The sequence below is a fragment of the Corythoichthys intestinalis genome, chromosome 12 (assembly GCF_030265065.1).
Source record: "Corythoichthys intestinalis isolate RoL2023-P3 chromosome 12, ASM3026506v1, whole genome shotgun sequence".
Lineage (NCBI taxonomy): Eukaryota > Metazoa > Chordata > Actinopteri > Syngnathiformes > Syngnathidae > Corythoichthys > Corythoichthys intestinalis.
In genome coordinates this window covers 22,816,307-22,838,725 of record NC_080406.1, presented here as the reverse complement: position 1 = coordinate 22,838,725, position 22,419 = coordinate 22,816,307, and the positions used below count along the sequence as shown (strand labels likewise).

General features: G+C 37.4%; 1 protein-coding gene across 4 annotated transcripts in view; it reads left to right on the top strand.

Annotated features, from left to right (window-relative positions):
- Nucleotides 1-22,419, top strand: part of cobll1b (cordon-bleu WH2 repeat protein-like 1b) — a 45,940-nt gene that overhangs the window by 5,315 nt on the left and 18,206 nt on the right. The window contains exon 2 of one of the 4 annotated variants that reach the window (XM_057853309.1): nt 10,933-11,075. The exons of 2 other annotated variants lie outside the window; for them this stretch is intronic. The gene's annotated coding sequence lies outside the window, so the exon portion shown is untranslated. Of the gene's footprint in view, nt 1-10,932; nt 11,076-15,636; nt 15,855-22,419 lie in introns of those variants that run through there. One more of the 4 variants, XM_057853308.1, reaches the window with a different exon arrangement.

The following is a 22,419-nucleotide window of genomic DNA, read 5'->3' as shown; positions in this document are numbered from 1 at the left end:
TTATTTTAATATATCTTTTAGCACAGTCAGTTCAGCTTGGTAAAGATGGGCAGGGAATCCAAATCTGTGGTTTATTTAGCGAAGTTAGCCACCCTTTTCTATAAACGGGATGGCACATGTTCTGTGGTCTTCGGAGGCAATGTTTAGTGGACAGCTGTCAAGTGAAGACTGCGTGCGTCCTACTAACGTATTCTTCATTTGTTTTCCAAATCGTGACCAAAGCCAAAACCACTGGGTTGGCTCTGCTCCAGAACGCGCTCAAATGTAGCACGCTCACACTTGTACATATTATGATTTCTGGCATGCTGTGTTTTTGATACTTGGACTCTGACTGGGGACCTATCTGACTTAATATACATCTTAATACTATATTGATTTAAATACTAAAGAAACTATGAAGTCAATAGGTGGTTCTCAAATGGGGGTAAGCGTACCCCTGGTGGTAATAGAAGAGGCTTTAAATAAAACAAACAAACATGCAAAAAATCCTTCAAAAATAATTATTGATTTAATTAAATGCTCCAGGAAAATACAAGTTCATAAAGCAAATGTTATGTTCAGTCTGTTGTTCAATTTCATGATTTTAAAAACCCAGATTCTCCTCCATAGTTGAATGGTTCGACCCAACTTGTCACATGCCACCTTTCGTTACCTGTCAATCACTTGAAGACGCAAACAATGGAGTCATGGTTGGAGCGTAAGTCTTCTGAAGAAAAACTGAAAAACTGAGGCACAATTGCAAAAGAAGGCCAGACCAGACCAGTCCAGTCCAGTGTCAATCTTCTTTTCAATTATTAAAGTCAATAGACATTTTAAGGTGAACATTTTATGTTTTTTTTTTTTTTTTTTTTTTTAGTTTCTGATTTTATTTAATAAAGTTAATTATTTATTTTGTGAACAGATCTCTACTATGATCCCAAATATCATCCCAAATGAGGACACATTATGTTGAATATTTTTCTGTGGACAAATATTTATTTATAAATATTTATTATTATTTCTTTTTGAGAACAGGTCTGAGACTTTCTACTGATTTTTCTTTTTTGGTACATCTATTAATTTATAATTAAGTTATTTCTTTTAGATAACTGATCTCTTCTATGATCCATTTATGTTGATTATTTTTGGTGGACCAATACAAATGAAGTTTGAATGGGTCTAAAGTTTAAAAAATTTGACACTGATGAGAATGATGGCATGTTATATATGGCGGAAAACACTCAGGTGACTTGAAGTTCCGCTCTCAGACCCCCAATTTGGCCAACTTTCAAAATTGTCCGATATGCATGTGCGATACATCATTGGAAAGCTTAAAATCTCAATTTTCTGGGGGAAGAAACATTTTGAACAGGAGGGCCTTTAAAAAAAAAAAAAAAAAAAATTAAACGGTAAAACCCTATCTGGAGGTGAGAGCAGAATTAAAGACGCCATGACTTTAACGAGATATTATCGCATACTTACCTTGTTTCGATCCAAAAACTCCATGTAGCATGTATCACTGAGTGTCAAGACACAGCTGTGAATGGCCACAGCTGGATTTTTTGAAATTTTATGGGTGGAATATGGTAATATAACAAGGGTCGCGATGCAGAAATCGCCGACATCAAGGAGTGGTCGAGATGTTCTTTTTCATACTGTATATTTACCCTTTTAAATGTTGTTTTTCAATTTTTCTTTGTTTGGATCGATTATTTATCATCTAAGATCAATCAAAATGTAATAGTAACAAAAAAAAATGCAATTAAGCGATTGTTATGAGTAAGATATCTGACTTTTTTTACAGACACCATTTTTTTCATTGTGACGTAATTTGTTTAAAAGTTTAAAATATGCGAAGAATAATTTTTCGAAGTCGTTTTTTTAAACAAATTATTAGACATCAATTAATGATTCTAACCTAAAAATGACAGACATTTTGAATAATAAATATAATTACCGGTAATTACCTACGTTTTATGGTTGGGTTGCAACAAAAGCAGTTGCGCGGCGCCTGTGAACGGGGGTTTTGAGGGTAAAACTGACAAATTAAAAATAGTTCGAGGGCTTTAGGTGCCATGAATCTGCTATGGCAGCATATAGACATTTTGTTCTTTCAAACACAACAGTTTTTTTTGCTTATAATACAGCAGTTTATTTTAAAGAGGGCTGCAAGAGAAGAAACTGCTTTTTCAAAGCTTTCATTTTGTGGGGGAGGGGATATTGAAGACAAATGTGAGGCAAAATTGTTAGAAAGTCATGCAGTATATGTTCAAATAACATAAAAGTGTTTGAGGTACACTTATGCTCCATATTTTTTGACAGCATTTGATTCATATGAAACACATTTTCAAGATATAAATTGCATTAGTAAGTGTTCTACTATATGTGCCAATACTCAAATATTAGTAGTACAGTGGACCCCCACATAGTTGTGTTTCAGGGCTCGTGAAGTAAACAATTGGGGATTTTTTTCAGTGGGTTTTGAATATTTATTATTAATCTTCATTTATTTATTTTATTCGGGAACAAACGTGGAAAGGCTTACATCTTACTCAAGAGTTGTTTGGAGGGTGAAGTGGAGAGGCTGTTTGCTCTGACCAATCAGTCAGGGGATGGAAAATGCCACATCATCAAGGGTCAGCTCACTGAGCTTTGGAGGTCTAATTTGTAAAAAAAAAAAAAAAAAACAGTCCCAAGACTCCCAATGCTCACATAGTTTAAATTACATTGGCCAGTATTATTAATTCTGAAGACCCTGACAGATTAAAATGACAAAGCAACACACAGATGCAACAATCTGACCGGATTAAAAAAAAAAAAATAATAATGATGTACAAAAAGCAGTTCAGTCCAGAAATGGGCGATAAAATGAGTTGAACATATTCATTTCAAGATGACGGTGTTACAGCCAGTTTAATAAGGCTTGTGGTATTTACTATTTATTAACTGTGACAGCATGACTGAATGCCTTCAAGACACAAACTCCAACTCCTCAACCAGTCTCAATGCTGACGGCTTGGCACCAGCTAATTGGACACACCTTAATAGAAAGAATGATCTCACACACTAGAGCTGGCAATCCTCAGGGTAGAATGTGGAATGAGTTAAGGTATTGCGAATATCCACAGCTGTTTTGAGAATTGCGGGCGGTCCATCGGTACAGCTGCCCACATGACATGTGTGTTACACCAAAAAGAGTTGGGCAGAGTAGGGATGCAACGATACAGTTAAGTTACGGTTCGTTACGATTTTCGATACGAGGGACATGATTTTCAATTCAATTCAATACATTTAATGCTCTGAAACAAAATACGAGTGCTTTTGTTTTGTTTTGTTTTTTTGGTTAGTTTTTTGATCATGCTAACAAACAAAAGTAGCAATGCCATCATATAAACATGCATTATAGGCAGGGGTGCACATAAGTGGTCCGCATGCGCGCATGCGTACTGGACGTAGACAAATGCGCTGGCCCTCAACGGCTTCCATACGCTTTTGCGTACCGATGGCTGACCACTGTATTTGCGGCGGACACGAGAAAATCACTTCTCAAAATGTCAAAGAGGCAGGCCCCACTGAGTACCGGTAATTATTTTCGTGTTCCCCACCCCCGTCAAAAGACACAGATGACAGAGACGTCACCGGAGCTACCGAAAAAAAGGACTTTTGCTGAAAAGTGGCTGCAGGAGGTACCATGGCTAGAAGCAAATGATGCTTGCACAGAAATGTGGTACAAAATTTGCCGTGAGAATCCCAATGTCGCTGATAAGAGCAGCGCATTTTATGTAGTAGGGTCAAAGAATTTCAGCCATCCAAACTTTGAAAAGCACGAAAAAAACAGAGCATGTGGCAATTAAGCAAACTATCGATGTCAGACAGCACCCCACTCGCCCTATGGACAAGTGGCGGAATAAAGTTAATGAAGAACAGCGCCATGCGCTGACAAACGTGTTTTTGCTCGCATTTCACAAAGCTAAACATGCACGTTAAATGAGCTCTTATGAGGGGGACATCCCACTTTTATAAAGGTATGGAGTTAATGTGGGAGCCGCATAATGCCCTTTATTTTGAATTAGTGCTTTTATGTTTATTTCTTTACATTTCACTTCAAAGTAATGGCAATTTTGTTGTGCCAGTTGATGTTAATCGAGCATTAATTGTTAATATAATTAATTAAAGGTAATTGGCTCTAAGTAAAGCTTGTCATAATTTTATCGCATCAGGCGGGTCGGCTCTCAAGCTCAATGAGGACCAAGTCACATCTCCAGGTCCTCCTCTGAGAACCTGAGCAAAAAAAATATGTGCACCCCTGATTATAGGACATAATATTTATGTGCTTACGTTTTTGTGATCTGAAGAAATTTTGTATAAAAGTCCTGAGAACAATCTTTACTGTTTGTAAAGTGAGGCAGGGCACACTGTTAATTGCTACTGCTCTCTTAGCAGGCAGGTTTACCACATGAGCAAAACATCCTATTAGTGGTCCGAGTCCATCTGTGTTACGTTCTGAATTAACAATATTTGCAGCATTATCTATAGTCACTGGTATGGATTGATTTGGCCTGCTTAACTTCCATTCAGTCATGGCGGTTTTTAATTCATCAATGTAGTATATGGACTACATGTCCCATAATCACTCTGGCCTCACGTAGCCAATGGCATGGGACTTGGGGGGAATCTAACGTAGTGTATCTAGGTTGCAATTGTATGATAACTAGTGTGTGCACGCGAGTGTTTTCGGGCATTAAAAAAGTTAACAAATGCCACAGAAGTCACGTCTGCTCATTACTGCACAACACCAGCATTCTACAATCGCCTTTCGAAAAAACAGGACGAGTTTAAAGTACAGCGCTCTTAATTTGCCACTCATTGTTCATCATGTAACCTTGAGATAGCCCTCAGTGTTGTCCCGGGCTGTCCAGCTGTCTATTGTCAAAGCAAGGTTGTTTGTAGCAGCCAAGTTGACAACAATATATTGGCAAACTTTGTTGTACATATCCGTAAAGACTGTCTTTGTTAAATATATACGAGTGGGGATTGCATATCAGCTCAGCTAAAATGCTGCTAAACAACGGATATGTACGTCATTGAAAGTTGAAGTTTCTGTCTGTCTTCACGAGCAATGATCCACGTGCGCCACACCTCCCACCTTTCAGGCAGTGTGGGGGAGGAGTGGAGGAGCGGGGCTGCTAGTGGCAGAGTTTGTTTTTTCAAGGCAAAGCTGCACTGGACATTTTAGCGAGAAAGACGACAAAAATAAATTCGGAAAATACATTTTGGGAGCTTTTCATTTGGATCGAATGTTTTTTTGCGTATTGAATCGAAGAGGGCGTATGTACGGTTCAATATAAAACAGAGTATTCTTGCATCCTTGGACGCGTGTCACACAAAGATGGTGAAATTGAAGCGATTGGTCTTTCAAATTTTCCATTTGGACCTTATTTATTTACCACAGTTGGTAATTACTTTTCTCTGGTGTCTGCAGTTGGTAATTACTTTTCTCTGTTGTCTGCTTGGTCCTCCTTGTTATCTGTGATTAGTTTCATACGATGTGCTGCTAATCATTTCCTTACCTGCCCTTGCATTGTACCAGCTGTGTCCTGTAGGCACATGAACCTGTATTTATGCTACACTGTCTCATTTTACGATGTTTCTCATGGCTGCATTGTTTCTTTTGAATGTATGTTGATGCTATTTATTTTTAATCCAATCAGGTTTCAGCCTTGTGTTCTGAAATATTTAATTTAATCTGCCCATGGCCTTCAGAATCAAGTAGTGCTGGCCAATGCTGTATGCGTGAAAAGAGCCTATCTTGTTGGTGGAGACGTCGTCACAATTGATCAGTCGTGGTGACTCCGGAGACCAAAATATATTGCTTGCAGTCCTCAGAGTGTAATGTCCCACTGAGAGCAATTTGTCTGGACATCGTCGTGACTACTGCGTAGCTTTGATCATCAGATTTCAAATACACCTTCATCTTTATTACAATAGAACCTCTCTCCTTGGGCAAAATCAGTATAGAGATGTTGGTTACATGACATGAAGCGCTATGAAATATTCACATTGTAACTGGCCCCAAAAGGATTATACCAGCAGATGCACCTCTGACATCCTCTGTGTGGGAATTGCTGCTTCTTTCTCATTTGTTGTGCAATTTGAATATTCTGATCATGGAACTAGACTCCAACTAGTGGTAACAGTCTTTTAAAATGGCAACAAATACTGTCCCTAGAACGCACAAAGTACCTACCAACTTTCATTTTCCATCCACAGATAATGGAGAAATAGACCCCACTCACACTACGTCACAACCACGCCTCCACGCCATATTGTCTGTCAGCTCGTCGTGTTTACGCATTACCGCTACGTAAATTCCTCCTATTATGGCGTGTTTTTCTGCTCGTTAACATTAATAATCAAAATGGTGAAGGCGTGTGTGGCGGTTGGTTGCAGTAACAGAGAAGATAGACGGAGAGACTTGAAGTTCTACTGTATTCCGAGAGACCCGGAGAGGAGAGCGAGATGGACTGCTGCAATTCGACGAGAAAACTGGGCACCAAACGATCACCCCAGATTATGTAGTTGTCATTTTATATCTGGTAAGATGCATTTAATACATATTTAGAGGGTTTTGGGCTGACAACCACAATTAAGATCATTGCGAGGCTTATCGCCGACAACATACAGTTTCAAATTCAAGATGTTTATTTCTTCCGTCATCATTAATTTTTGAATAATATTTAGCTGGTACCAAGTGAAAGAAGCTGGCCTCGTCTACGGATCATCAGTTAAACAGGGGTGTCCAAACTTTTTGCAAAGGGGGCCAGATCTGGTGTGGTAAAAATGTGTGGGGCTACCTTGGCTGATTTACGTAGAACAATATATTTAAACAAATTTTAGCAAGCCCTTCTGTGTGTCACATTTGCTTTATTATTATTTTTTTAAATTCATAATTTCAACAATTTCGCCTTTGTGGCGTTCTCTTTCGACACTCGGGCTCTTGCGAAATACTGCTGCTGTGAAATTAAACTATCTTTAAGTTGCTTTAATTTCTCGCTGCGTATCTTCCCTGTAATGTTGTCGTACATGTCAGCGTGTCTTGTTTGGTAATATCGCGTCACATCGAACTCTTTGAAAACAGCGACTGTCTCTTTGCAAATGAGGCAGACACAGTTGTTGCGTATTTTATTGAAGAAATCGTCCAATATCCACCTATCCTTGAAGTGTCGGCCATCGCAGTCAACTTTTTTTTTTTTTTATTGATTGTTGCCATTTTAGAAAATTGGAAGTATAGGGTCACACGGGGTAATGTTGCTTATCGAGTGCTGCTCTTAAAATTTTTCAAAGTTTCGTGAGAATAGGCTGTTTCTGTGGACAAGATAGTTGTAGATATCAGGGTAGCAGATGTCAGGCAGAGACGGCGAAGACAGCGGGTCGAAAAATATCGATTTAGGCATCAAATATGGATCTGGCGAATGGATAGACTGAAGCTTTTCCACATAACGCCTTTTATGCAATGCATCCAATGAGTTTACAGCGTCTGAAAGCACCGGGGCTTCCATGAATTGCACTATAAATTGCACGACAAATTGAAACCATTGAGAATACGGATAAACAATGACGGACAATATGGTGGCCGGATACTGCGACACGTCATTGTGTGATGTTGGTGAGTGGGGTTTATAGATTAAAAACATGCACGTGTGTACAACAGGCTGAAGACTGTGGCTGTTGACCTCAACTGGCTTACTCCCAACTAGGGACGGGAATTGATACGATTTTTCCGATTCCGATTCTATTTTCGATTCTGTTTAACGATTCGATTCTTTATCGATTCTCTTATTGAGTCTCACTTTTAAAACAAAGGACACGAAACACCAAACCAGTCAATCGGCATCCACTTCGTTTCGCTTGGAAGTACTTAAATCAAACAGTAATCTCTTGTGGTCCAATGTCCTGGGCTACTCAACCTGAGGACCTGCTTACAACAGCGCACCAACATAAAACATCAATAAACTGTCATATAGCACACATCCAAAACAATATTTATCAAATTCTCAAATAAAACTTAAAATGCAAGGTTAGGGGTTGGGAGGGGGGCAATTTGATTTTTTCTGATTTATCTTGTTATTAATTCAGACAGGACTAGTTTCACAAAGAGAAGTGGGGTAGTTTTACATAAAACATTAAGTAGCCTAATCACAAAATAACCTTGCAGAAAAAGACCCAACACGAATTAATAGTAGGCCTACTGTAGTGGTCTGCAGGGTATTTTTTTCCCCTTTACCCAACATTTCTGCATAAAACAATCCCATCTGAGAATCACAGCCAAGCCTGAACAAATTCAACTTTGACTTCAAAGTTAGTGTCCACAAGAAGAAGAACAATTACAACAACTACTTCAATGGTGACTTTACAGGCCTTCAGCCTGTAATGATGGTATACACACCCTCAACAATAACATTCGCAACAACTTGACAGGCTTCCAGCCTGTGGAAAACAATATTATCAGTAGAGGTAAAGTAAAATTTAAAGTACTGTATGTACAGTACACAGCAAAAATGATCGAACATTTTTTTTAGTTCCACTTCCACATTATATTATATTTATATATTTTTGTAAAAATATGGGGTGTGGGGATAAATAAAAGTACTTACTACTATAATGATTCTCATGTGGAAAATTATCCAGTTTCACATAATTGGTGGCAAAATATTTTATTTTATTGTATTTCATTTAGGGATGTCCTGATCACATATTTTTGCACCTGAGTCAGAGTCACCTAATTTTGAGAATCTGTCGAACCAGTCCCGATCTGATGCCAATAATAATAGTATAATACAGGTAATAATAATAACAAGTTAATGTAACGAATTGGATTGTGGAATGTGGCAGTTGTGTTTTGCATGCTGTTCCTGAACTCAACAGTGTGACTGACGAGAGAGAGGTGCGTAAGAGTGTTTTTTACTTTTGCTTTTCATATTCTGTTGTTTTTGACGGGGGTGGGGGGTCGGTGAGCCGCGTTGTCTAGCCAGTTCTCACAGGCACACCACGCTCATAATTTTCTATCATTTCTTTCTTAATTTCAATGATGTGTCATCATTTTCCTTTTAAAATTTTTTTTTAAACAGCACAACCCTATCTGGAGGTGAGAGCACGTGAGAGCAGAATTTCAGACGCCATGACTTTAACGAGATATTATCACCTACTTACCTTGTTTCGATCCAAAAACTCCATGTAGCATGTATCACTGACTGTCAAGACACAGCTGTGAATGGCCACAGCTGGATTTTTGTCTGGATTTTATGGGTGAAACATTGTCATATAACAAGGGTCGCGATGCAGAAATGGCAGACCCCGAGGAGTGGTTGAGATTTTCTTTTTCATATATTTACCCTTTTAAACGTTTTTTTTTTTTTTTTTTCAGTTTTTCTTTGTTTGGATTGAGTAATTATCATCTAACATATCGGAGAAAATGCGACAGTAACAAAAAAAAAAATACAATTAAGTGATAGTTATGAGGTAGATATCCGTGAGTTTTTTACAGATGCCATATTTTCATTGTTATGTCATTTGTTCAAAAGTTTAAAATATGCAAGTGAATAATTTTTTAATGTCGTTTTTTTTTTTTTTTTTTTTTTTTTTTTTAATATTCGACCTCAATTTAATGATTCAAAGCTAAAAATGACAGACATTTTGAATAATAAATATAATTGATTACCTTAGTGTTATGGCTAGGTTGAAACAAAAGCCGTTGCACGATGTCTTTAAACGGAGGTTTCCAGGGTAAAATGGACAAATTAGAAATAATTCGGGGGCGTCATGCGCCATGAATCTGCTACGGCAGCATATACACATATTGTTTTATCAAACACAACAGTTATTTTGGCTTAAAATACAGCAGTTTCTTATAAAGAGGAATGCAAGAGCAGAAACTGCTTTTTCAGTGTTGCCCGTGTTTTCCGCCATATTCATTCTTTAAATTATGAAAATTTTGGGAGGTACAATTTATTAGTCAGCTGTAGTCTATAGTGCGGTAATTACAGTACTTTAAATCAATGTGTTGTGTACTAATAATACAACAGCCTTTTGTACTTCATTTGTATTACTGCACATATATTTGACAACGTGTCAATCAAGACTCTCTGTGTTCAAATCTTTAGTATTTTCTCAAGCTGCTTTACTAAGAAAGGTGCATTGCCACCAATATGGGCTGAACTACAGTAGTTCAACTACTAGCAAAACCTATTTATGGGTTTACTGTTTGTTTTTTGTTTTTTTGCATGACTTGCACATGATACCTGTTCGGTTGATAGGTGCACCGATAAATTTATGATTACTTAATAATTTAGCTATTGGTGATTGGGACAAAGCTTAGCTATTTGAAAGTTGGACCGCAGAAAAGGCATGTATTGTTCATATTCTAGAATGTCCTTTCCTTCGAAATAATCCCACGATACAGTTTGCCTTAAAAAAAAAAAAAAGAATTAAAAAAACCTCCTCAAAAAGAAGTTTCTGAGTGTAAATGTTTGGCTAAGAAGTTTTATTTACTTAACTTGCATTGTTAAGAGCAGAAGACAATTGATTTGGAGGTACAGCAAAAGAAAAATAAGCTACTGAAAACTTGACCATTGAGTCTGCATACAACAGACTGTGTAGCAAAGAATGTTAAGTGGAAAGATTTATATCCCATTCAATGGCAGAGTTGTGAATTTGACTGTTTTTGGCAACCTGCGTCAGGTCAAGGCAATGACAGTAAAACTTGTCGCGGAACTCGGTCTCAGTCGGCCATGAATGACTTGTTTATCTGCATAAACATCTCGTCTAAACACTGATAATGAAGGTCAAATAAATTATGATAAATGTCTTGTGTAAAATGCTGGAATGTTATTGCAGATAAGTGAACGCTCCTATTAGCAGTGCACAAAGGGCTAATTCATGCTGCATTTTTCACAGGCCGAGAGTAGGAGGAATTTAACTGTCACGTCCTGGAAGAGATTTGTTCCAAAAGTAGAACTTGTGCCAGTGTTGAACATCGATCTGCACAGCAGGTCGAAAGACTCACAGGCAACGTATGAGTATTGTTCATCAACACACAGGTATGCACAGTTGAAAAAGAAATCGTTTGCTCACAGGCAAAAGCAGTCGTTTTGATCATGTGAGTGACTGTTTGGCGTTAAATATTCATTGGTATTTACGGTCAATGCGTTGGCTTCAGCGTGGTGACAAAGACGGCCCATTATTCCCAGTCTTTTGGCCTGTTGCCATGTCGTCTGTTTAAATCCTGTGAGGCAGAATGCACCCGTGAGATCAAACATCCCTGTTTTCCCTTACTGTACTCTAATGGCCTAATGTGCCTTCTAGGAACAATGGTTTAAACAGCTGCAAATAAATTATCAGCTGTACATTGGCGTACAATAAAGAGAACATTGCCATGGCAACCTTGGAGCATCTACTTTAATGGTGTATAATATTGGTGGACCAGTCTGGACTGCTCTCAAGTGTGTTACCACTAGCATTACTGTTCAGTGGTTCGTGCAATGCTTGACCAAACATTGCTATGCATGAGAAAAACAAGTTCAGCATGAGCTCATCTACTGTATTTGCCTTCTTTCCTGGTAATTGTTAAAAATAGGGCTGTCAAACAATTAAATTTTTTAATTGAGTTAATCACAACTTAAAAATTAATTAATCGTAATTAATCACAATTCAAACCATCTATAAAATATGCCTTATTTTTCTGTAAATTATTGTTGGAATGGAAAGGTAAGACACAAGACGGATATATACATTCAACATACTGTACATAAGTACTGTATTTGTTTATTATAACAATAAATCAACAAGATGGCATTAACATTAACATTCTGTTAAAGCGATCCATGGATAGAAAGACTTGTAGTTCTTAAAAGGTAAATGTTAGAACAAGTTATAGAAATGTTTATATTAAAACCCCTCTTAATGTTTTCGTTTTAATAAAATTTGTAAAATTTTCAATCAAAAAATAAACTAGTAGCTCGCCATTGTTGATGTCAATAATTACACAATGCTCATTGTGCTGAAACCCATAAAATCAGTCGCACCCAAGCGCCGGCGAGGGCTACAAAATACCAAAAAACACAAGTAACAAGTGGACATGACATTGTGCTGTCATTTTAATCTGTTTGAGCGGAGCATGTGCGTTAATTACGTCAAATATTTTAACGTGATTAATTAAAAAAAATTAATTACTGTCCGTTAACGCGATAATTTTGACAGCCCTAGTTAAAAAGTATGAAATTAGAGATGTACCGATCCGATCACTTGATCGGAAATCGGGCCGATCGGGCCATTTTTCATAGGATCGGAATCGGGTGAAAAGGATCGGGTATTTAATAAAAAAAATATACAGTATTTATGGTCGTACAGCCTTTCACCCTCCCTCCTGTTGCTTTTTTTTGTCAACAGCGTCGCTTGCGTTGGCACTTTGATAAAATTAAATCTTTAAACCTGTCAAAATGCCTACAAAAACAAAATGCCCTAAACTGTTCTTCTGTAATGGGATCAACTATCGGAGGGAGCCTTCTCATTGGCAATAAAGTCCTCGGCATGCTGGTTGATCAGGGGATGTTGTCATTTTTGTCAACTGTGCGCCTGTGAAGCCCTTAGAGAGGGTGTAGTGGTTGAAAGCTGTATAAAAGAAATGTGAATTTGAGCTCTATCGTCTTGCTAAAGTTGTTGACTTTGAGTGAAACTAACTCTAATCCAGGGTTGGCCAGTGGTCAGTGCTCATAATTTTATTTGTATCACTGATTCATCTGGGAACAAAAAAAACAAAACAATAGACTTGATAAACAATTGACACAGGAAGAGTTCTTCCAGAGTTGCACGGCCCCCCTTTTTTTCCCCCACTTCACCAATCCTCTTCAGTCTTACACAATTTATGAAATAATTGCCTTTCCAGATCTCTTTTTTTTAAAGCTTGTTTACTCTGAATGACCTCTCAGCAAATTACCAGCTGCGACTCATGGTCCCGCTGTGTTGTGTCTTTCCTCAGGGATCAACCAACCTTCTGCCAGTGTATGTGAGTGTGAGTGACTCTTAGGCTCCACCCCTTTGACACACTCCCACACTCTGTCAACTCTAAGGAGGCCTTTTGCTTCCTTTTACGTGCCTGTGTTTGGTTATTCACAAAAGGCTTTCGAATAAAATTTTGAATTGAGTTAAATTTCATTTTGTAAGAACTCCATTCAAGTCACAAGGTCAGATATGCCACCCGCCCCAACAAAAAACCTAAGGGGTTGATAATTAGGTTGTTTCTTTTGAGTGTAAAACAAAAAAAAAATTGGATGCAACTGGAATGATTTCCTCTGATAAAATAGTACTGTCGCAATCAGACCCCCAGTTATGCCTGTAGATATGAGCTTGCATACCGATGTCCTCCTCTTGCTGCGCTTAAAGACAACTTAATCCATCTTTAAACCAAATTGAATTATATTATCCCCACTCTGTTATGCCTCACACATTGACTCCTCAGAAACAAAACACAGTCATCTGTCACAAGTCAAGTCTGAAGATTATGAAGAGTGTCTCTCGGTGTCATCTTCCCTTGAATCATCATATCAAACAGCCTGTGGTAATATCATCCATGTCTGACATCATTCTCAACATAGTTGAATAAAATTGGACAGTTTGAGGAAAATGGAAGGACAGGCATGTGTGGACTCTACAACCCCAATTTGCTCAAATTGGATACCTTTCTGTCGATAAACTATGTATATACCCTGTAATTTTTGGACTATAAGGCACACCTGATGCTAAAACAGACCCCAAAAATTTGACAAAATGAAATGTGTTCATGTATAAGCCACACTGGACTATAAACTGGTGGCTATATTGTATTATTGGAGAAGTCACAACAGGATAAATGTTTGAAGTATATAAGCACACTGCACAATCGAAAACAGTTTCTATCAATTTGATAATATCTAATAGTAAATGCTCTGCCAAATCAAAGTGTGGTAACAATCTGTTGTTAGACTAAATTCACAGTAACCTTTAAGCATTCCAAGTAAAGGTTCACTAATTGAATAGTCGATCATGAATTTTGGCTGATCGATCGATCACCAAAAATTAGGGCTGTCAAAATTATCGCGTTAACGGGCGTTAATTAATATATTTTTTTATCACGTTAAAATATTTGACACAATTAACACACATGCCCCGCTCAAACAGATTAACATGACAGCACAGTGTCATGTGCACTTGTTACTTGTGTTTTTTGAAGTCTTGTCGTCCTCTGCTGGCGCTTGGGTGCGACTCATTTTATGGGTTTCAGCACAATGAGAATTGTGTAATTATTGACATCAACAATGGTGAGCTACTAGTTTATTTTTTGATTGAAAATTATACAAATTTTATTAAAACGAAAACATTAAGAGGGGTTTTAATATAACATTTCTATAACTTGTACTAACATTTATCTTATAAGAACTACAAGTTTTCTATCCATGGATCGCTTTAACAGAATGTTAATGTTAATGCCATCTTGTTGATTTATTGTTATAATAAACAAATACAGTAGTTATGTACAGTAAGTTGAATGTATATATCAGTCTTGTGTCTTTCCATTCCAACAATAATTTACAGAAAAATATGGCATATTTTATAGATGGTTTGAATTGCGATTAATTACGATTAATTAATTTTTAAGCTGTGATTACCTCGATTAAAAATTTTAAATTTTTGACAGCCGTACCAAAAATATAACCTATCTTTGTCTGGCGATCGCATAGAGTCGGTACTTAGCCCGCTAGCATTAGGTTGTGGACATTTGGTGTCATGAATATGAGCATATACTGTAGTATGTAAGTGCACTTATTTGGTATTTTCTTACTTTCTGATTCCAATGTCATTTTTACAACTCTAATTTCTCTTAGCGACGTTAATGATTCATGGACTGACATTTGCATTAAAGTTCGATATAGTCATTGAATGCTATTTGTTTTTTAGCCTCTAGGGTGCATCAGTCTGTCTTCTATTGGTGAATTCAGTCAGCTAGTACCGGTTTAGTGAAAGCTCACATTTGGCTCATATTCACACAGTTCCAGAATTTAAAAGGCATGAAGATGCGAGAAAGGAAAGACTTTGAGAAATGTAGTAGTAGTAGTTCTCTTCTCCAGAAAATTTAAACTCTCTAACTGTAACTCTTTTTGTTCTTGCCATACATGTCTACATCTTTTACACTACATTGCATCAAGTTTGCTTTTACTGTAGTTTGCAAGCTTCAGCTTTGACTTTGAGTATTTTTGTGAAATTCTTACACAACAGACAAGCCCCAAACATGATTTATGAGTGAGTCACTGGTGAGAGGTAAGGTGTGGCTTTATAAAGTTGTTATTTCTCAGTGAAAACAAATTTAAAATGGAGACTGATTCAATTAAAAATCCAAGTGGTGATATATCCATGGTTATTTTAAACCTTCAGTCCACTTTGTTCTGTTAACGTAATCATCTCATAGCAGATTAGGTCATTCATGATTATAAAACAGTGTCATGGTGAAATTAACATATTTATCTAAAGCCACGTGCTTGGAATGTACTGTGCTCCTGTTGCTCCTGTGGCCCCACCCACAGGTTCATGTCTGCACAGGGAAGCAAAGCTGCTTACACCTTTCTTGTCATGACCGCGGGGGAGTGCTATCAACATACATGTGCGGCAGCTTTTCCCAAGCCCACCGAGCAGGATTTAGGTGGAGGAGACACCATTTGTGGTACTGCAGCTCAGGCGTGGTATTAAGGTGGGCCTTTTGAGGCTTCACTCGATAGCCTTCACTCCATCTGACAGCTCGCAGGAGATAAGCAACACCATGGAGGTTATCCGAGCAGAGACAGCGTGAGGTAAGCGAGTGGAATGAATTGTTGGCAAAGTGAGGGGGGAAAAGCAGGTCCGTCACACCTGCTCTCTACATTTTTGCGCGGCATGTCTAAAATACTGTGGCTCAGCAGTCACGGAACCTTTCCTCAAGTCACAAAAGAGGTCGAATTTTGTTTTGACTCCCAAGTGTGTGTTGTATTAGACAGTGGCATGTTGGAGCCTGTGCAGTGTAGTTTAGCAGCTTTGGTACAATTTTGATCTCCTGTTTGAAAGAGGAGAAGTGTTGTCTGGGTGGTTGTAAAATCACAAGTTTATTCTTATTTATCTTTTCATCTTTATTTTTTAATCAGTAGTGTGACTGATTCGAGTGTTGTAGGCCAACTTACGTTTCGCATGCTTAGTTTTCATGTGTGCTTAACCAATACACTTCTCAACATGCTTATTTCATTATCTAGAAACAAATATAAATGTAAACTACTCATGTTAGATTAATCGTGTAAATCAGTGGTTAAACATATGTTTCTCCCTTTCACACATTACATGAATATAAAACCAAGCATTTTAAACTCAGATTACTTATATTCATAGATGTACTGTCATAGTTAGGAGTAATATTAATAAGTACAATTTGTATATCTGATCACAGACCTTGTTGTCACCATGGGAACACCAAAAAATAAAATTAGGTGTGGCATAATGTTAAGGTATACATCACTCTTGATGTCTCTATTATTGTAATATACGCATTTATTTTTACATCAAAAGCCATTCCCAGTTTTTCTTTTATTGTTGCTGATTTTTAATGTTATTTTTATTTTTTTAAGAATGAAACCTCCCTTTAGATATTTGAGGTATAGCAAAAGCAATAAATATTGGTTAAAAAGCCCTTTGTTGCTTGATAAGTGATTTTACTAAAAGCTAATTTACTCCATTTTTTTTTTAAGAGTACCACATGAAATTTGTCAAAATTATCCCAGGTCTACAGATTATTACTGAATGATGCATAGTATAAAAATCAGCCAAAAGCCTCTAAAATGAATGATACTCTCGAGATCGTCTTTAAAAAAAAAAAAAAAAAAAACAACTTTGTAACTGCCTGTTATTGAATACGTAAATACATGCCGAGTCATTAAGAGCAGTTTTCTTTGTAGCAGCATTATCTCATATGACTTGTATTTTTTGGGTTGGTCGACAAGCATGTTTGTTTTCATGTTGTTTGCTCTACTAATGATAAAGGTAGCAGGGTAGCACAATGACAGAAGACGTGCTACTTCCTGTATGTCCTCTATAGTCAAGTACAGGTTCTTGTGTGCAATTGAACAGACTTGTCTTTGAGCATGGGAAGCCCTTGTCAAAGAGGCATCAGTGTAGTCAAGCTGCGGCATGTCCCGCCTGCAATTTTTTTCTCATTAAAAAAAAAAACAAAACAAAAAAAACTCGAGGATGAAACTATTCACACCCTTGTCTAAGCTGCTGCCAACTTCTTAAGGTGTCAACATCACTGCTGATGTAGCAGCCAGCCAATTGCAGGACAACTAACCTCCACATCCATTGATACCTTTTTTTTTTTTTTTTTTTTTGGCTATCTTGAATGAACCTGACATGCATGTTTTTGGGATGAAGAACCCAGATATATGGTACCTACATCCACGCATATGGCTTGCAGCCTGGATTCAAACCCGCAAACTCAGAAGTTGAAGGCAGCTAAGCTAACCACCCGGCAAATAAATTCCAATGCCATGTAAACAAGCAGGGCCTTGAAATCGGGACTTTGCACTCAACTAATAGTGTTTTGAAAGGGGAAATATTTGGTGTGTTTTCCGACCGTCTATTCCCTTTGCAATTTCCTTTCATTCCTTTTGATATTTACTGATTCTTCCCCAACATCTTGAAATTCCCCAACTGCACTGCACTTGTTTTAATGTTCCAGTTTTTGTGAGCAAATGAAAATATAGCCACATAGGTACAGTTAAGCCACAATATCTAATTGGCTTGATGGTAATTTCACAATTAATCGCATAGTTGATTTCAGCTAATCATGTTTATTTTCATTCAAAATGAATCCCAATACATTTTCAATACAGTGAAATCTCTGAGGTTGAACATCTCATGCTGGACTTGCCTTCGTGAAACATTCTAATTGTAAAAAAAAAAAAAAAAAAAAAAAAAAAGTAAACCAGTTGGTAAAATGTCAACGTTCTTCACAAATGTCAATGGGAAGTGATACCACATTCTTCTTTGGCTACCCTAGTGTATTTTTATTCTTCTTGTGGAATCTGTGCCACAAAAGAAATGAATGGATCCCGTAAATACACATTGAAGCATTGACATCTCCCTTGAAGTGGTGTATAAAAATGAGTTGACTCCATTCAGTTAAGTCTCCTGTATATCAACAATGGAGTGTGCAGAGCAGAGGCAATTGCTCTCAGACTGCAAGGGAAGCTCAGCTTCCCCTAAAATGCCAATAAAAGTGATCAAATGCATACTGTTGTGTGTACATATCATTGACGAAATATGCGCTACAACCCGCTCAACTTTTGTTCAGAATTAGCTTCTTTGTCACTGGTTAAGACGCGGCTTACTTTTCGTTCATTTGCTTCAGTCCTTTAAACTGTGTGGACACTGTGCATCATGAGAGAGAGAGAGAGTTGAGAGTGCATTGTTCCACTACTGCGAAACGAGTCGTGGCTCAAGGCTGGGTTTGTTCCATGATGATTGGATGATCTGTCTGAGGCTGAATCCCTTTTTGATGGACAGTGAAATGAGCGAATCAGAAATTCTGTTGTTTAACATCCATGGAAAGAATTTTTCAATTTTCATTCTGCCATTCTGAGTTGAACTGGTGACTTCCCTGTTCCATCCTAGCAACACTTTGTTGAAAACGATTAGTAAAAAAATCAAGCTTCTATTTTTCTTTTCCTTTTGTTGCTGCATGTGTTTGGAGACTGACTTCTGTCACTCTAGTTTCTTTCTCTACCGAGCAGCGGGTGCCACTGAGCCCCTCCACCGTTACAAAGCACTCACTCAATGTACACACTTTGAGCTTCCCCTCTTTGAAATGCCAGCATCCGCCACTGGTGCAGAGGTGCTAATGAAGCTTTCTTTGAGGAGTAGTTGGTGCATGAGATGTTTTTGTAGCATACAAGCCATATATTTAGTTTTTATAGGTAAAGTAAAGAATCATTAAAACATGCGGCCTTTTTGAATTCGTCACTTTTGGTAAAATAATCAACAAGCTGTGCACTACCATTGCTATTCAGAATATTACAACTTAATCCTTCAATAAGAGTTGTAACGACAATTCACTCCAGAATATTTAGTTAGCTTTTTCTTCATTGCCTATGATGAAGAAACATTTCAATGCTTTGTGTACATTTGCACAAGACCCAGTTTTCCCACTTTACCCCAGAAAAACTTTTACATACTTGGTGTGCTAACAGTTTGCGGGTTTTGGAGCTGCATTTGTACGAGGCACATGCTTCACCCAGTTCTGATTGTGCTCCGTTACCCTGAAGCAATGTGAAAGACTTCATTGTATTGGAAAATATTGTTTTTATAACCCCTTCCCGTTTGCTGCTTTCTCTTAAGGAATAAAACATAATGAACAAACACAATGGGAGTGTATCAAACCCCCTTTTTATACATTAAAACTCTTGAGACCATAAGGACACTCAGATTCTTGTTCTCAGTGTCTAAGCAACTGAACAGGACAGGTTCGGTGAAAAAAAGCGAAAATTTTGTTTTTAGGAGGGTGGCCAACTGGCCATGTATATATGTATCACCCGGGAGAATTGCATGTTCGCATCAGCTTCACGTGTAACGTAGTACATTAATGGAGGAAAATAATATCATTGTGACTCTAGCTCCATTGGACATCACTGTGAATGGCAGTGGAAGAGTTGGTACATCATTTTGTAAGGTTTAGTCAAAGTATTCATTTGAACTGAGAAACAAATAAAAAATTGTCACACTGGGATATCAACATCCCTTCGTGAGTAAGTGCAGTGAGGGTTTTCATGAATATGATAGTGTTTAAGGACTGTCACCCCCCATAGCAAGGCTAATAATCCCTTCCTAGCCATGCCTCAGTACAGCCTGTGACCTCGCATTGCTCGGATTCCTCCGTACCCCCACATGAGACTTGAACAGTCTATAATTTAGGGCAAGAGGTCTGCACAAACCAGGTTCATCTCTGGTTGCACTGACAACAGGTTCCGCTTGTTCACCCTACCACCGCAGGCGCTATGATAGGATACTCTAATAATATTAAATTGTATGTTTTATAGGGGCAGTTTCAAGTTTGTACTTTTTTTATTTTTTTATTTTTTTTCCTCAAATCCTCACAAAACGTGTCTCCGTGCTGTTGAAGAAATTCCTAGAAATATATTGACATTCTAGTTATTGTATGTCAATCATTGTAATATTTCTTCAGGTAGTCCTGTACAGGTAATACTAATTTTAATATGACGAGTTAAAGCCTGAAGAACATCTGTTTTCATTGTTTGCTGTTGTTTCATCATTACTTCCCCATTTAACCTGATTGATAAGAAAATTTGTAACCAATATAGTCAAATAAATTGGTGCAAGACCATAGTTTTGTGACAAGTAAGTGACATATAACAAGGTTTGGCACAATTTATTTTATTTGAAGGAACTATGGAAAAATACATCCTCCAATATAAGTGGTTTTTACAAAAACAGTGATTCTCAATACATGGTAGGAGTACCTCTAGCGGTATGAAAAAAATAACTAAGTGGTTTTTAGCTATTTTAAGTACCTACAATAGCAACCGATTGATTTGCTCTGCAACGTGATAAGTGGACATGGAGTTAAAAAAAAAAAAAAAAAGTAAACAAAAAAACAGCACCTCAAACACCTAAAAAAAATCATCCATGAAATATAATTCTGAAGAAAAGTCAATTAAAATTCAATTATGTGACTTTTTTTTTAACTGCCCACAACGCTTTTCTGGCTACTCCATTGTTGTGCATAACACTATATATTTTTTGTCAGTTCTTGGTGTAAAACGTTTTAGTCACTGCGCTAGAGCTGAAAGGAATACTCGAGTAACTCGAGTTTAAAAACTGGTCCGAGTAATTTTATTCACCTCGGAATCGTTTAATTTCGACAGCTCTAAGCATCACGTTTTGCCCGGACTACTTTTAATGCGGGACAACGCACTGACGTCACGTGTGTAGAGAAGGAAGCAATTAAAAAAAATACCATATCGCAGCCGACAGCTACTCCTCCGACGTTGCTAAAAACTACGCCTGCATGATGCTACGGTAGTAGCAGGTAGCGTCTGATAGATATCACATCTATGTAGAACTAGATGCGACATGACAAACTGGGCGGCATTAGTAAACAGCCAGCCGCCATCTTAAAGCAGTAGACTTCTCAGCGCTTATAAATAACATGTCGCTCGCTGTTGCTGTTGTTGTTTATTGTTTACATCCTTTTCAGGCATGCACTCACGTAACGTTAGCCCTGTGGACGGCTAGGTTTCTATGGAGGTAGATTTTTGTCTTTATTATTCAATCAAAAAAAAAAAAAAAAAAAGGTTGCTTCAATCCAGAAAAAAGTCGCTTCAATCAAAATATATATTTTCAATTAAAAAAAGTCACTTCAATCAAAAAAAAATGTGTTTGAATGCAAAAATAAATTTGAAACAACAAAAAATGCACTTGAAAACTTTTTCTTAGAATTATTTTCTTTTGATTGAAGTCAAGTTTTTTTTGTGATTGAAGTAATGTAGTTTTGCATTTGGGCCACTATTTTTTAAAAGAAAAAACACTTCAATCAAAAATAAAAACAATTCAATCATAGTAAAGTTTTTGAATGTGAAAAAATATTTGAGACTCAGAAATTTGCATTTGAACTAGAGCTGTCCCGACTAGTCGACATAGTCGACGTCATCGATGTCGACGTCATCGATGACGTAAATCCGTCGACGAGCACAACATCCCGTCGACGGTTAATGAAGGGTTAAAAAAATATATGCGTGGAAAGTTAGAATGTCGGATGCTCTGTTTGCAAGCGGGGAAAGCGGCACAAAGCCAAAAAAAGCGCACCAGAGTGTCCAAAACATTGCCTTATTTCAAAGAAACAAAGGAGAGTACAGTCTTCTGTCCTGTCTCTTCAATGCCAAGCTTGGCTGCACGTCGGCCGTGAATAAACACCTCAAGCGCCTTCACGCAGTTTGTAATTTTTTTTTTTTTCATTTTTTGAACACCAGAGGGTGCTGTCGCCTCACTAAATAATAATGTTTCATTGACAATGGGCCTTATAAGTGCTATTAGTATTGTTCTTAATGCTAATTGAAAGGTTTATTTCATGTTATGGTTTATTTTATGGTATAGAAAATTATATAAGGTTAAAATGTCATAAATATATACAGTATATACAGTGATTGCACTCAAGGGACAGATTGTTAATGATAAGGTAATAAATTAAGGTAAAGGCAATTCATATAGGCAATTCATTGATATATAAATAAGGTTTAAAAGGAAAAAGGTGAAAAGTTTTTGTTAATTTCTAATTGTGTTGCTTTATTTGTGTGCACCGTAGCTCTTACAGTGTGTTTACAT